Source organism: Heptranchias perlo, chromosome 19 (genome assembly GCF_035084215.1).
Source record: "Heptranchias perlo isolate sHepPer1 chromosome 19, sHepPer1.hap1, whole genome shotgun sequence".
Taxonomy (NCBI): Eukaryota; Metazoa; Chordata; class Chondrichthyes; order Hexanchiformes; family Hexanchidae; genus Heptranchias; species Heptranchias perlo.
Genome location: NC_090343.1, coordinates 50,899,425 through 50,916,457, shown reverse-complemented (window position 1 = coordinate 50,916,457; position 17,033 = coordinate 50,899,425).

Here is a 17,033-nt window from a genome sequence, read left to right as displayed (position 1 = left end):
TATTCACAGAGATCCAGATTACACCCACCACACTCTTGATCAGCTCTCTTATAAAAGGATACAAGAGAGTTCCCAATTGATACGCACTATCTGGATACAATTAACACTAATTGATATAAATCATATGGATACAATTAACATATAACAACAGTGACTACACTTCTAAAGTAATTCAGTGGCTGTGAAGTGTTTTGGGACATCCTGAGGATGTGAAAGGTGTTATATAAATGTGTAAAAGTTCTTTGTTTCTTTACATAGATGGAAAGGAAATCGAACAGGTTTCCAGTGAGGTCGGTTGAGGCCTGGACTTGTTTAAGAAGCAGCGAGATGCTATAATGGGAAGACAGTAGGCGCGCTGTTCTAAAAGGATGTGTTCAAGTGGGTCAAAAGGTTATCTTCATTCAAACCTATCTTGTGACCTATTTTCTGCCAGCCTGTGATGCAAACCAATCTGTGCAGCTGATATTCCGATACAACCAGGTCTTTATTCTCTTCTGAACATTCATCGCGTTGGAACTGCTTTTGGCCTCCTTCTCCAAAGTCTTGAAAGGACAAAGAAATGTTTGTTCAGTGCAAGTTTTGATTGAGTTTTGGTTATAACTTTATGTTTAGCATTGCCTGAAGGCTCAGCTGATAAGGATGACCACAGAGACCACAAAGTGCCAGGCTCGATCCCCAGTCTGTGCGGAGTTAGCTGATTTTAGCCTAGGTGGCAGTGGGGATGTTAGTGCCCTGGGCTAGGAAATGGGAAATAGACCAGCTCTCCCACTCCCGATCACTATCTAAAGACTTCTGCGTGTGTGCGAGGACGCTGGGTGAGGCAAGGATTGAGTAGAGCGATTAAAAAAGAAAGACTTGGATTTATAGAGCAGCTTTCATGATCCCAGGAAATGAAGTACTTTTGAAGTGTAGTCACTGTTGTAATGTAGCCAATCGATGGTCACTATCTGAGGTCACACATGAAGAGTGGTGGCTTAGGTGAGGTAACTGAAGGGTGACCAGCGTCTGTGAAGCTGAATACCAGTGCCTTTATAGACTCATAGAATCATATAGCACAGAAGGAGGCCATTCAGCCCATCGTGCCCATGCTGGCTCTTTGAAAGCACTCTTTAGCATAGAAGATAGCGAGAAAAGCATAAAAAAAAGATGAGCTCAATGGTGTCTGGACGACAAACTCCCATAATGGCTCAGTGGCTGAATGTTCCATGTAGTCTGGTATGGACCCATTTCGATCTGGATGGTCCTAAATTTGATACTGGCCTGCGCTGAGTTAGCTGATCTGAGTCTGATTTTATACAGCAATGAGATAAATCATCAATTAATCTGTTTTAGTGATGTTGTTTGAGGGATAAACATTGGCCAAGGCCACTGGGAGAATTCCCTTGCTTTTCTTCAAAATAGCGCCATGGGATCTTTTACAGCACCTTCCCCAGTGCAGCACTCCAGTGCAGTGTAGTCCAGAACAAGGGGGCATAATCTTAAAATTAGAACTAGGCCATTCAAGGGTGATGCCAGGAAACATTTCTTTACACAAAGGGGAGTGGAAATCTGGAATTTCTCTTCCCCCAGAAAGCTGTTGAGACAGGGGGTCAATTGAAAATTTCAAAACTGAGATTGAAAGATTTTTGTTAATTTTTTTTATTATTCGTTCATGGGATGTGGGATTCGCTGGCGAGGCCAGCATTTATTGCCCATCCCTAATTGCCCTTGAGAAGGTGGTGGTGAGCCGCCTTCTTGAACCACTGCCGTCCGTGTGGTGAAGGTTCTCCCATAGTGCTGTTAGGAAGGGAGTTCCAGGATTTTGACCCAGTGACGATGAAGGAACGACGATATATTTCCAAGTCGGGATGGTCTGTGACTTGGAGGGGAACATGCAGGGGGTGTTGTTCCCATGTGCCTGCTGCTCTTGTCCTTCTAGGTGGTAGAGGTTGCGGGTTTGGGAGGTGCTGTCGAAGAAGCCTTGGCGAGTTGCTGCAGTGCATCCTGTGGATGGTACACACTGCAGCCACAGTGCGCCGGTGGTGAAGGGAGTGAATGTTTAGGGTGGTGGATGGGGTGCCAATCAAGCGGGCTGCTTTGTCCTGCATGGTGTCGAGCTTCTTGAGTATTGTTGGAGCTGCAGTCATCCAGGCAAGTGGAGAATATTCCATCACACTCCTGACTTGTGCCTTGTAGATGGTGGAAAGGCTTTGGGAAGTCAGGAGGTGAGTCACTCGCTGCAGATTACCCAGCCTCTGACTTGCTCTTGTAGCCACAGTATTTATATGGCTGGTCCAGTTAGGTTTCTGGTCAATGGTGACCCCCAGGATGTTGATGGTGGGGGATTCGGCGATGGTAATGCCGTTGAATGTCAAGGGGAGGTGGTTAGACTCTCTCTTGTTGGAGATGGTCATTGCCTGGCACTTGTCTGGCGCGAATGTTACTTGCCACTTATCAGCCCAAGCCTGGATGTTTTCCAGGTCTTGCTGCATGCGAGCTTGCACTGCTTCATTATTTGAGGGGTTGTGAATGGATCTGAACACTGTGCAATCATTAGCAAACATCCACATTTCTTACCTTATGATGGAGGGAAGATCATTGATGAAGCAGCTGAAGATGGTTGGGCCTAGGACACTGCCCTGAGGAACTCCTGCAGTAATGTCCTGGGGCTGAGATGATTGGCCTCCAACAACCACTGCCATCTTCCTTTGTGCTAGGTATGACTCCAGCCACTGGAGAGTTTTCCCCCTGATTCCCATTGACTTCAATTTTACTAGGGCTCCTTGGTGCCACACTCGGTCAAATGCTGCCTTAATGTCAAGGGCAGTCACTCTCACCTCACCTCTGGAATTCAGCTCCTTTGTCCATGTTTGGACCAAGGCTGTAATGAGGTCTGGAGCCGAGTGGTCCTGGCGGAACCCAAACAGAACATCAGTGAGCAGGTTATTGGTGAGGACGTGACACTTGATAGCACTGTCGACGACACCTTCCATCACTTTGCTGATGATTGAGAGTAGACTGATGGAGTGGTAATTGGCCGGATTGGATTTGTCCTGCTTTTTGTGAACAGGACATACCTGGGCAATTTTCCACATTGTTGGGTAGATGCCAATGTTGTAGCTGTACTGGAACAGCTTGGCTAGGGGCGCAGCCCTTAGGCAAGGGTATTAAGGGTTACAGAACCAACGGGGGTAGATGGAGTTAAGATACAGATCAGCCATGATCTAATTGAATGGTGGAACAGGCTTGAGGGGCTGAATGGCCACTCCTGTTCCTATGTTCCGTCAGTACTGCACTGGAGTGTCAGCCTAGATTATGTACTCTAGATCTGCAGTGGGACCTGAACCCACAATCTATCTGACTAAGAAGTAATAGTGCTGCCACTGAGCCGAGGCTGACCCTTTACCTTGGTGGTCCGAGGACTAGAATGTCAATCTGCAGCCTCTCCCCACCTTACATTCTCTGATAATGGCAACAGAGGCTTACCTCACAGATTGAGACGCTCCCATTTAGGGTACATGTGGCCAAGATGTCTGAATCCCAAAAGAGTCCAGCTGGCATATCAACAGTGGTCTGGGGAACCCAGTTAAACTTTCAGGCTCTGGGCCAGGGTCTGTGTCATCTATGAATGGGGAGGAACACAGTCTCTTCCCATGTTTCAAGGTACAACTCAGGTGTTGGGAATACAATAGCGTGGTATTGGTTCGATGCTTAATTGAAGTGTACAAACAAACAGCTGACATTCTAAGTCAACCTTTTCTCCATCTGCATGAATGGATGGTCCATCCAGTATTGACTTAAAATATCTGTAAGGCCTAGGTTACCTTGAAATGAATCTGTTTGCAACAGAAAATAACAACTAGTGACATTAAGTTAGGAGGGACAGTAAGTACTGCATATGGGAGCAGGAAGTTCCAAAGGGACACAAACAGATTAAGTGAGTGAGCAAAATTGTGGCAAATGGATTTCAATGTGGCCAAGTGTGAGGTCATCCACTTTGGACCCAAGAAAGATAAAACAGAGTATTTTCTAAATGGTGAGAAACTAGGAACTGTAGAGGAGCAGAGAGATTTGGGAGCCCAAATCATTAAAAGTTGGTAGGCAGGTACAAAAAATAATTTAAAAGGGTAATGGAACATTGGCCTTTATCTCAAGGGGGCTGGATTATAAAGGGGAGGAAGTTATGCTTCAGTTATATAAAGCCTTGGTCAGACTGTATCTGGAGTACTGAGTTCAGTTTTGGGCACCGCACCTCAGGAAAGATATATTGGCCTTGGAGGGGGTGCAGCGCAGAGTCACCAGAACGATTCTCGGGGGTAAGAGGGTTAAATTATAAGGACAGTTTGCATAGTCTTGAGTATACGAATTTGAAGGGTGATGTGTGAGGTCATCCACTTTGGACTTAAGTATTTTCTAAATGGCAAGAAGCTAGGAACTGTGGAGGAGCAGAGAGATTTAGGGGTCCATGTACAGAAATCACTAATAGCTAATGGACAGTTGTAAAAAGTTAAAATTAAAGCACTATATCTGAATGCACAGAGCATTCGTAACAAGATAGACGAATTCATGGCATAAATAGAGATAAATGGGTTTGATCTACTGTGATGTCGTTGCAGGGTGACCAAGGTTGGGAACTAAATATTCCAGGGCAATTGACTTTTAGAAAAGTTGGCAAAATGGAAAAGGAGGTGGGAGTAGCCCTGATAATAAAGGATAAGATAAAGACAGTAATGAGAAAGGATCTTAGCTCAGAAGATCAGGAAATAGAATCAGTCTGGGTGGAGATAAGAAATAACAAGGGGCAGAAAACATTGGTGGGAGTAGTTTACAGGCCCCCTGACAGTAGTTATAATGTTGGACAGAGTATAAATCAGGAAATAAGAGGAGCTTTTTACAATTGTAATGCAATAATCGTGGGGGTCTTTAATCTTCATATAGACTGGGCAAATCAAATTGGCAAAAGTAGTTTGGAGGACGTGTTCATGGAATGCATTCGAGACAGTTTCCTACAGCAATATGTCGAGGAACCAACCAGGGAACAGGCTATTTTAGATCTAGTTTTGTGTAATAAGACAAGGTAAATTAGTAATCTTATAGTTAAGGGTCCTCTGGGGCAGAGTGATCATAATATGATAGAATTTCACTTTGAGTTTGAGAGTGATGTAGGAAATTAGAGTCTAAAAATTTAAACAAAGCCAATTTTGTAGGTATGAGGGTCAAGTTGGTTAAGATAGATTGGGAAATTAGGTTAAAAGATATGATAGATACGTAATGGTGAACAATTAAAAAAAATAATTCTCAATGAATATACATTCCCTTGAGGAATAAAAACTCCATGGGAAAAGTGATCCAACTGTGGCGAACTCGAGAAGTTAAGGATAGTATTAGATTAAAAGAAGAGGCTTATAATGTTGCCAAAAAGAGCAGTGAGCCTGAGGATTGGGAGCGTTTTAGAAATCAGCAAAGGATGACCAAGAAATTGATAAAGAGGAAGAAAATTGATTATGAGAGTAAACTAGCAAGAAATATAAAAAACAGATTGTAAGAGCTTCTACAAGTATGTAAAAAGGAAGAGAGTAGCGAAAGTAAACGTGGGTCCCTTGGAGGCTGAGACAGGAGAAATTATAATGGGAAATAAGGAAATGGCAGAGACTTAAATAAATATTTTGTGTGTGTCTTCACAGTAGAAGACACAAAAAACATACCAGAAATAGTGGGGAACCAAGGGGCTAATGAGAGTGAGGAACTTAAAGCAATTAATATTTGTAAAGAGTACTGGAAACATTAATGGGACTAAAAGCCGACAAATTCCCTGGATCTGATAGCCTACATCCTAGGGTTTTAAAAGAGGTGGCTGCAGAGATAGTGGATGCATTGGTTATGATTTTCCAGAATTCCCTAGATTCTAGAATAGTTCCAGTAGATTGGAAGGTAGCAAATGTAACCCCGCTATTCAAGAAAGGAAGAAGCGAGAATACAGGGAACTACAGGCCAGTTAGCCTGACATCAGTACTAGTGAAAATGCTAGAATCTGTTATTAAGGACATAGCAACAGGGCACTTAGAAAACCATAATATGATTAGGCAGAGTCAACACAGTTTTATGAAAGGGAAATCGTGTTTGACAAATCTATTAGAGCTTTTTGAGGATGTAACTTGCAGGGTAGATAAAGGGGTACCAGTGGATGTTGTATATTTGGATTTTCAAAAGGCATTCGATAAGGTGCCACATAAAAAGTTGTTACACAAGATAATGGCTCATGGGGTTGGGCATAATATATTAGCATATATAGAGGATTGGTTAACAGACAGAAAACAGAGAGTAGGGATAAACGGGTCACTTTCGGGTTGGCAGATTGTAACTAGTGGGGTGCCGCAAGGATCAGTGCTTGGGTCTCAGCTGTTTACCATATATATCAATGACTTAGATGAGGGCACCAAGTGTAATGTATCCAAGTTTGCTGATGATACAAAGCTAGGTGGGAAAGTAACCTGTGAGGAGAATGCAAAGAGTCTGCAAAGGGATAGAGACAGGTTAAGTGAGTGGGCAAGAAGGTGGCAGATGGAGAATAATGTGGGGAAATGTGAAATTATCCACTTTGGTAGGAAGAATAGAAAAACAGAATATTTTTTAAAAGGTCAGAGACTAAGAAATGTTGGCAGTCAGAGGGATTTGGCTGTCCTTGTATATGAATCACAGAAAGTTAATTTGCAGGTACAGCAAGTAATTAGGGAGGCAAATGGTAAGTTAGTCTTTATTGCAAGGGGGTTGGAGTATAAGAGTAAGGAGATCTTGCTGCAATTATATAGGGCTCTGGTGAGACCTCACCTGGAGTTCTGTGTACAGTTTTGGTCTCCTTACCTGAGGAAGGATATACTTGCCTTAGAAAGGGTGCAACAAAGGTTCACTAGATTGATTCCTGGGATGAGAGGGTTGTCCTATGAGGAGAGATTGAGTAGAATGGGCCTATATTCTCTGGAGTTTAGAAGAATGAGGGGTGATCTTAATAAAACATATCAGAGGGCTTGACAGGTTAGATGCTGAGAGGCTGTCTTCCCTGGCTGGAGTGTGTAGAACTAGAGGTCATAGTCTCAAGATTTGAGGTTAGGATCAGATCAGCCATGATCTTATTGAATGGCGGAGCAGGCTCAAGGGGCCGATTGGCCTACTCCTGCTCCTATTTCTTATGTTCTTATAAGGAGTCAGCTATTTAGGACCGAGATGAGGAAAAGTTTCTTCACTCAGAGGGTTGTGAATCTTTGGAATTCTCTACCCCAGAGGGCTGTGGATGCTGAGTCATTGAATATATTCAAGCCTGAGATCGATGATATTTGGACACTAAGGAAATCAAGGGATATGGGGATCGGGCAGGAAAGTGGAGTTGAGGTTGAAGATCAGCCATGATTTTATTGAATGGCGGAGCAGGCTCGAGGGGCCCTATGGCCTACTCCTGTTCCTATTTCTTATGTTCTTATGACTGGTACGAAAAGTAACTAAAAAGCCTAATGGAATGTTGGCATTTATAGAGAGAAACTATTTCATCTGGTGGGGGAGCCCAGAACTAGGGGGCATAACCTTAAAATTAGAACAAGGCCATTCAGGGGTGATGTCAGGAAGCACTTCCTCACACAAAGGGTAGTGGAAATTTGGAACTCTCTCCCCCAAAAAGCTGTTGAGGCTGGGAGTCAATTGAAAATTTCAAAAATTACATTGACAGATTTTTGTTGGGTAAGGGATGTTAGGGGATATGGAACCAAGGTGGGTAGGTGGAGTTGAGGGACAGATCAGCCATAATCTAATTGAATGATGGAACAGGCTCAAGGGGCTGATTGGCCCCCTCCTGTTCCTATGTTCCTATCTGTGACCCGGGACCCTCTTCCAGATAAGGAACTGACCACTGTGTGTCCCACCTCATTCCCTTCAAAACATTCGATTTCCCTCGCATTGCCCCTCTGTGATCTGCATGCGTCTCTCACCGGGTGCAGGCTGACAGTGTGTCTCAGCTGGTCGGTATAACCATGTCTCTCTTTCCACTCGTTCCTCAGCTTTCCTCTGAGGCCACAAAATGACTGGATCACTGAACCAGCTGATTCAGTGTTCTGCACTCCTAGTCAAGCAACGATACACTTAAATCGATCGGAACAGCCTCCAACGACTGATCTCTTACCATTAACTGACTTTGTTAGTTATAACATGTTACATTTTCCGACCTACCACAATGTCCAAATAACCCTCAATTCTATTGCTAGTTTGATGTAAGTGCCCTTATGGGCTCTCCGTAACCATTTACCTTTCTGCCCGTACACTTCTGGTGTCAAATCATAAGCAGTGAGAATCACTCGTTCTACAATTTCAGTCAGATCCACTTGAGAAAACTGCTTTACCGTGAAGTTTGTAAACAATTTTACAACACCAAGTTATAGTCCAACAATTTTATTTGAAATTCACAAGCTTTCGGAGGCTTCCTCCTTCCTCAGGTGAATGTTGTGGAAATTAAATCCTCGAACCCTTCGCATTTATAAATCACAGAACAATACCTGGTGACTACAAGGCCACCGAATGTGACCTTTTAGGTAACACCTCTCTATCTGCACACTGTGATTGCCGTGGCAACGGGCAGTTGTAAAGACTGTCTGTAATCACCAGGTATTGTTCTGTGATTTATAAATGCGAAGGGTTCGAGGATTTCATTTCCACATTCACCTGAGGAAGGAGGAAGCCTCCGAAAGCTTGTGAATTTCAAATAAAATTGTCGGACTATAACTTGGTGTTGTAAAATTGTTTACAATTGTCAACCCCAGTCCATCACCGGCATCTCCACATCATGGTTACCGTGAAGTGACAGCGCCAGTGCCAGCCTCTCTACCAAATTCCTTTCACAGTAAACTTTCTCTGACTACCTTCATTGGCATTTTTACCTAGCGGCTTTGTAGAATCATGGTCTGTTACGGCACAGAAGGAGGCCATTTGGCCCATCCTGCCTGTGCCGGCTTTTTGAAAGAGCAATCCGATTAGTCTCACTCCCCTGCACTTTCCCCATAGCCCTGCAAGTTTTTCCTTGTCAAGTATTTATCCAATTCTCTTTTGAAAGTTATTATTGAATCTGCTTCCACCGCCCTATTAGGCAGTGCATTCCAGATCATAACAACTCACTGCGTTAAAACGTTTCTCCTCATCTCCCCTCTGGTTCTGTTGCCAATTATCTTAAATCCATGTCCTTTGGTTACCAACCCTTCTGCCACTGGAAACAGTTTCTCCTTATTTACTCTATCAAAACCGTTCATAATTTTGAACACCTATATTAAATCTCCCATTAACCATATTGGCTCCCTTAGCCTTGCTCAAAAGCCTGGGCGTTAAGTTGATATTTTGCCCATGGCTATCAATTTGTCAGCTGAAGAGAGTTGCCAACTAGGCCTATGCCTGTAATTCCCAGCATGTAAAAGTCTGAGCATGCATATGATTCTCTCAGTGTACAACTTGAAGCGTGTCTTTCCCTATGTGGTAACAGGATTTCTGTTAGGAGGTTATCTTCCCAAATGATTTGATAACAAGCTGTCTATTAAAAATTTTTCAGGTAAAGTTTTCACTTTAAACTATTATTAAATGTCCAATATTTTACTTTTGAGGGAGAGATAGAGACTCTTATAGACAAAGGCAGTGACTATGGCACTCGTGCTTTCTTTTGTTTGTAATGAAAGAAAGAAAGAAAGGACTTGCATTTATACAGCACCTTTGATGACCTCAAGATGTCCCAAAGTGCTTTACGGCCAATAAAATACTTTTGAAGTGTAGTCACTGTTGTAATGCAGGAAACGCGGCAGCCAATTTGCCCAAAGCAAGATCCCACAAACAGCGATAAGATAATGACTAGGCAATCTGTTTTGGTGATTTTGATTGAAAATTCAAGAACAATATTTTTTTAATGGAAAATTTATTAATTCTTCTCGATGGAAGTGTCAAAGCGTCTCTTTCCGCTGTAACAGGATTTCTGAGTTTCCTTGTTTTTCCAAATGATTTGAAAACTAGGTGGCAGATGAATTTAGAAAGCTGTTTGAATAAAAGTTCCACAAAACAATTATTTCAACTGAAATAAAATACCCATGGCCCATTGCCTCCCATCTTCTTTTCTCGATCTCTGGCCTCCCAGTTCTCCTCCTGACTCTTTTCCTCCCAGCACTTAGCATTATGCAAGATGTCCTCAAGCAAATGTTGTCACTTTTAGATCACGATCTGGCCCTGTCCCTGCCACACTTTGTACTGCCCACATAAATTTCTGCACCACATTGTTTTTTCTGCTTTCACTCCTGCTACTGTACCCCACCCTTTGTGCTCAGCTCCAGACTGCCATTTACAGGCAAGGGAGTAGTTTTTTAAAAAAATTCGTTCATGGGATGAAGGCATCGCTGGCGAGGCCGGCATTTATTGCCCATCCCTAATTGCCCTTGAGAAGGTGGTGGTGAGCCGCCTTCTCGAACCGCTGCAGTCCATGTGGTGAAGGTTCTCCCACAGTGCTGTTAGGAAGGGAGTTCCAGGATTTTGACCCAGCGACGATGAAGGAACGGCGATATATTTCCAAATCGGGATGGTGAGTGACTTGGAGGGGAACGTGCAGGTGGTGTTGTTCCCATGTACCTGCTGCTCTTGTCCTTCTAGGTGGTAGAGGTCGTGGGTTTGGGAGGTGCTGTCGAAGAAGCCTTGGCGAGTTGCTGCAGTGCATCCTGTGGATGGTACACACTGCAGCTACTGTGCGCCAGTGGTGAAGGGAGTGAATGTTTAGGGTGGTGGATGGGGTGCCAATCAAGTGGGCTGCTTTGTCCTGGATGGTGTCGAGCTTCTTGAGTGTTGTTGGAGCAGCACTCATCCAGGCAAGTGGAGAGTATTCCATCACACTCCTGACTTGTGCCTTGTAGATGGTGGAAAGGCTTTGGGGAGTTAGGAGGTGAGTCACTCGCCGCAGAATACCCAGCCTCTGGCCTGCTCGTGTAGCCACAGTATTTATATGGCTGGTCCAGTTAGGTTTCTGGTCAATGGTGACCCCCAGGATGTTGATGGTGGGGGATTCGGCGATGGTAATGCCGTTGAATGTCAAGGGGAGGTGGTTAGATTCTCTCTTGTTGGAGATGGTCATTGCCTGGCACTTTTCTGGCGCGAATGTTACTTGCCACTTATCAGCCCAAGCCTGGATGTTGTCCAGGTCTTGCTGCATGCGGGCACGGACTGCTTCATTATCTGAGGGGTTGCGAATGGAACTGAACACTGTGCAATCATCAGCGAACATCCCCATTTCTGACCTTGTGATGGAGGGAAGGTCATTGATGAAGCAGCTGAAGATGGTTGGGCCTAGGACACTGCCTTGAGGATCTCCTGCAGCAATGTCCTGGGGCTGAGATGATTGGCCACCAACAACCACTACCATCTTCCTTTATGCTAGGTATGACTCCAGCCACTGGAGAGTTTTCCCCCTGATTCCCATGGACTTCAATTTTACTAGGGCTCCTTGGTGCCACACTCGGTCAAACGCTGCCTTGATGTCAAGGGCAGTCACTCTCACCTCACCACTGGAATTCAGCTCTTTTGTCCATGTTTGGACCAAGGCTGTAATGAGGTCTGGAGCCGAGTGGTCCTGGCGGAACCCAAACTGAGCATCGGTGAACAGGTTATTGGTGAGTAAGTGCCGCTTGATAGCACTGTCGACGACACCTTCCATCACTTTGCTGATGATCGAGAGTAGACTGATGGGGCGGTAATTGGCCGGATTGGATTTGTCCTGCTTTTTGTGATCAGGACATACCTGGGCAATTTTCCACATTGTCGGTTAAATGCCAGTGTTGTAACTGTACTGGAACAGCTTGGCTAGAGGTGCTGCTAGTTCTGGAGTACAAGTCTTCAGCACTACAGCCGGGATGTTGTCGGGGTCCATAGCCTTTGCTGTATCCATTGCACTCAGCCATTTCTTGATATCACGTGGAGTGAATCGAATTGGCTGAAGACTGGCTTCTGTGATGGTGGGGATATCGGGAGGCGGCCAAGATGGATCATCCACTCGGCACTTCTGGCTGAAGATGTTTGCAAATGCTTCAGCCTTGTCTTTTGCACTCACGTGCTGGACTCCGCCATCGTTGAGGATGGGGATGTTTACAGAGCCTCCTCCTCCCGTTAGTTGTTTAATTGTCCACCACCATTCACGACTGGATGTGGCAGGACTGCAGAGCTTTGATCTGATCCGTTGGTTGTGGAATCGCTTAGCTCTGTCTATAGCATGTTGCTTCCGCTGTTTAGCATGCATGTAGTCCTGAGCTGTGGTTCACCAGGTTGGCATCTCATTTTTAGGTACCCCTGGTGCTGCTCCTGGCATGCTCTTCTACACTCCTCATTGAACCAGGGTTGATCCCCTGGCTTGTTAGTAATGGTAGAGTGAGGAATATGCCAGGCCATGAGGTTACAGATTGTGCTGGAATACAATTCTTCTGCTGCTGATGGCCCACAGCGCCTCATGGATGCCCAGTTTTGAGCTGCTAGATCTGTTCTGAATCTATCCCATTTAGCACGGTGGTAGTGCCACACAACACGTTGGATGATGTCCTCAGTGCGAAGACGGGACTTCATCTCCACGAGGACTGTGCGGTAGTCACTCCTACCAATACTGTCATGGACAGATGCATCTGCGACAGGTAGATTGGTGAGGACGAAGTCAAGTAAGTTTTTCCCTCGTGTTGGTTCGCTCACCACCTGCTGCAGGCCCAGTCTAGCAGCTATGTCCTTCAGGACTCGGCCAGCTCGGTCAGTAGTGGTGCTACCGAGCCACTCTTGGTGATGGACATTGAAGTCCTCCACCTAGAATACATTCTGTGCCCTTGCTACCCTCAGTGCTTCCTCCAAGTGGTGTTCAACATGGAGGAGGACTGATTCATCAGCTGAGGGAGGGCGGTAGGTGGTAATCAGCAGGAGGTTTCCTTGCCCATGTTTGACCTGATGCCATGAGATTTCATGGGGTCCAGAGTCAATGTTGAGGTCTCCCAGGGCCACTCCCTCCTGACTGTATATCACTGTACCGCCACCTCTGGTGGGTCTGTCCTGCCGGTGGGACAGGACATACCCAGGGATGGTGATGGAAGAGTCTGGGACGTTGGCTGAAAGGTATGATTCTGTGAGTATGGCTATGTCAGGCTGTTGCTTGACTGGTCTGTGGGACAGCTCTCCCAATTTTGGCACAAGTCCCCAGATGTTAGTGAGGAGGACTTTGCAGGGTCGACTGGGCTTAGTTTGCCTTTGTCGTGTCCGGTGCCTGGTGGTCCGATGCCGGGTGATCCGTCCGGTTTTATTCTTATTGTGACATTTTTAGCGAGATTTTTTACAACTGAGTGGCTTGCTGGGCCATTTCAGAGGGCAATTAAGAATCAACCACATTGCTGTGGGTTTGGAGTCACATATAGGTCAGACCGGGTAAGGACGGCAGGTTTCCTTCCCTAAAGGATATTAGTGAACCAGATGGGTTTTTACAACAATCCGGTAGTTTCATGGCCACCATTACTGATACTGGTATTTTAATTCCAGATTTTATTTAATTAAACTAATTTAAATTCCCCAACTGCCGTGGCGGGATTTGAACTCATGACTCCGGATTATTAGTCCTGGCCTCTGGATTATTAGTCCAGTAACATAATCACTATGCGACCCCTGAGTAGTCTCTGAGTCATTATGGTGGTTCTTTTTGAAGGGACAGGAGCCACCAATAATATTTACACTCCCCCCTCCAAGGTCATTTACTAACCCTTCTCCCCCGCTGAGGTGGTTTACACCTCCTCATTGAGGTACTTTTCCAACTGCCGCAACTGCTCCCCAAAGTAGTTTTCCTCCCTCCCCCATTGAGGTAGTTACCTACTGTTCCCACCTGAGGTAGTTAGATAGCACCCCTTGCTGTGGTATTTTTCTAGACACCCCAATACCACTGCGGTAGTTTATCCTCCGCTATCTCCCCCCACTGAGATAGTTTCTCAGCTTCCCCTCCCCGAGATAATTCCCCAACCTTTGTCTCCTGTCCTCCACCCCATCCCTTAACTCTCCCCATACTCCACCTCCTTCTCCCCATTCCCTTTCTCTTCCCCATCCTCTTATCATCTCTACATGGTTCTGATGTGGATGTAATTTTGATGTGGAACATTTATTCAAACAGCTTTCTACATTCGTCTGCCATTTTGCTTTCAAATCATTTAGAAAAACAAAGAAACTCAGAAATCTGGTTAATGTAGAAAGGGGATGATAATTGATAAACTAGTCAAAATTAGAGAGGATCCATGTCCAGATGGATTGCATCTGCACATACTAAAAGAAGCAAGGCAAGGGAAGAGATAACATTATTTTTTTTTATATATAATGTATAACATTAAGAAAAGAGTAGTGCCAGAGGACTGGCGGACAGCTAATGTTATTCCTATATTCAAAAAGGGACTGGAGAAGGTGCAAAAAAGATTTACAAAATGATCCTAGAACTGAGAGGTTATAACCATCAGGAAATACTGAACAGGCTGGGGCTCTTTTCTCTAGAAAAGAGAAGGCTGAGGGGTGACGTGATAGAGGCCTTTAAGATTATGAAGGGGTTTGATAGGGTAAACGTGGAGAAGATGTTTCCACTTGTGGGGGAGACCAAAACTAAAGGTCAAAAATATAAGATAGTCACTAATAAATTCAATAGAGAATTCGGGAGAAACTTCTTTACCCAGAGAGTGGTTAGAATGTGGAACTCGCTACCACAAGGAATAGTTGAGGCAAATAGCATTGATGCATTTAAGGGAAGCTAGATAAACACATGAGGGTGAAAAGAATAGGATATGTTGATAGGGTTAGATAAAGTAGGGAGGGTGGAGCATAATTACTGGCTTAGACCAGTTGAGCCGAATGGCCTGTTTCTGGGCTGTACATTCTATGCACCTCCCTGCCACTTCATCTCTTCACCTCACTCTCCTCCCCTTTCCCATGCCCATCCCACTTCTTTGCCACCTGTCCCCCTGTTCACTCACCTTCTGCCTGTCACATCTCTTTCCTCTCTTCCCACTATCGCTCTCCCTTTCTCCCCATCCTCCTCTCCTGACCCGCTCCTCTTTGCCATCTTCTCCTCTTCCCAGTCTCCTCCCCATGTCCTCTTTCATTCTCCTTCCCCTTGACCTCTTCTTTATCCCTTGCCCATTCTCCCCCTTGTCCCTCCTTCATCTCCCTCCTCCCAATCCCTTCCTACTCTCTCCCTCCCACTGTACCTCTCTTTGCCTCCTCCCCAATTCCCCCTCCCCTGCCTGGATCCAATTATTCTCCTGAGGACTGCATTTCAACCTTCCTCCTTGTGTACAACACCATAGGAGATTGACTAGTGTTTTAAAAAACTAAAAGGCTATTTTAGGCCTGGAAAATCGGCCTTCAGCTTTTTGGAGCTGGAGATTTAGGGGCTGATTTTCGGATGGCCGAGCGGGTGCGCTGGGGGTGGGGGGTCTCCTAAAATGGCAGAATCCCACAGCGGGTTTGGAGCCCGGCTCCAACCCGCTTACTTCCGGGTTCCCCAGTGACGCATTCGGGTGCGTGCGCAGCTCCCGCATACGGAACTCCCAACGGCAATTAAAGCCAGTGGGATGCTGCTTTAGATAGTTAGGTAGATACTTGAGGTACTTGACAGACCTCACTGACTGGAGATTTTAGCAGGGGTGTGATTTTGAAGGATCCTCAGCATGTTTCCCGTGCTGTGGGAAACACTCCCTGTTGGAGCAGACGTGTTTCAGCCATTAGGCAGTGGGAGATGCAAAGGATTATTTGACAGGTGGGGGGAAAACCTCATTTATTGCAGCAGGGCACTCTGTTATTTCAGACAAAGTTTTGGCTGCAACATCTTTGTCTTTCCACTCAAAATTCTTAATTTATACCCTAAACTCTGCTGTGCAAACACATTTACCTACTTTGTGGACCCCCTCAAACTCACACTGTCAGGATAGGAGGGCGCTATGGCTGCATTCATCATTTCATCTGAGGACGAGCAACATCACCAGCCTCGCCAGGCACGGTGTCCACCTCCGCCATGTGGAGCTCCACAACACAGTGCTGCACCACAGGCACCCGCACAACAGCACGGAAGGCAACAACAGAGAGAGCTACGTCGCAGGAGGCACTACCCTCGCCATAGGGTCTACAGACCGAGGCTCAGCTTCCTGGACCTCTCTGAGGAGCAGTGCATACGGAGGCTCAGACTCAGTCGCCAGGTAGTCGCGGACATCTGCAGCCTCCTTCATGCCGAGCTGCTCCCGGCTGGACTGAGCAGCATCTTCTTACCTGTTGCTGTCAAAGTCACCACTGCCCTCAACTTCTTCGCCTCCGGATCATTCCAGGGTGCCACCGGGGACATTGCCGGGGTCTCTCAGTCGTCTGCACACAATTGCATAAGGCAGGTCACCGACAGCTTGTTTTGCAGGGCCTCGCACTATGTCAACTTCAGCAGGACGACCTCAGCCAGACGGAGAGGGCTGTGGCTGGCTTCCCACGGGTGCAGAGTGTAATCGATTGCACCCATATAGCAATATGAGCACCGCCACACGAGCCAGGACTGTTCATCAACAGGAAGGGCTATCACTCCATCAACGCTCAGCTCATCTGTGACCACCGCAAGAGATTCCTTCACGTGTGCGCCAGATTCCCTGGCAGCTGCCACGATTTCTTCATCCTCCGAGAGTCCAACATCCCGCCCCTCTTCCACGCACCGAATACCCTTAAGGGCTGGCTCCTCGGGGACAAGGGATACCCCCTGCACACATGGGTCATGACACCTCTGAGGAAACCCACCACCGAGCAACAGCGTCGATATAACAACAGCCACATCACCACCAGGTCTACAATTGAGCACGCTATAGGGCTGCTCAAGATACGCTTCAGGTGCCTTGATCATTCTGGGGGAGAGCTTCAATACGCACCAGACAGAGTGGGATGCATTATAGTCGTGTGTTGTGCTCTGCACAAGATGGTACAACAGAGAGGGGTGCCACTGGAGGAGGCCCCATCCACATCTGCCACCCACACTG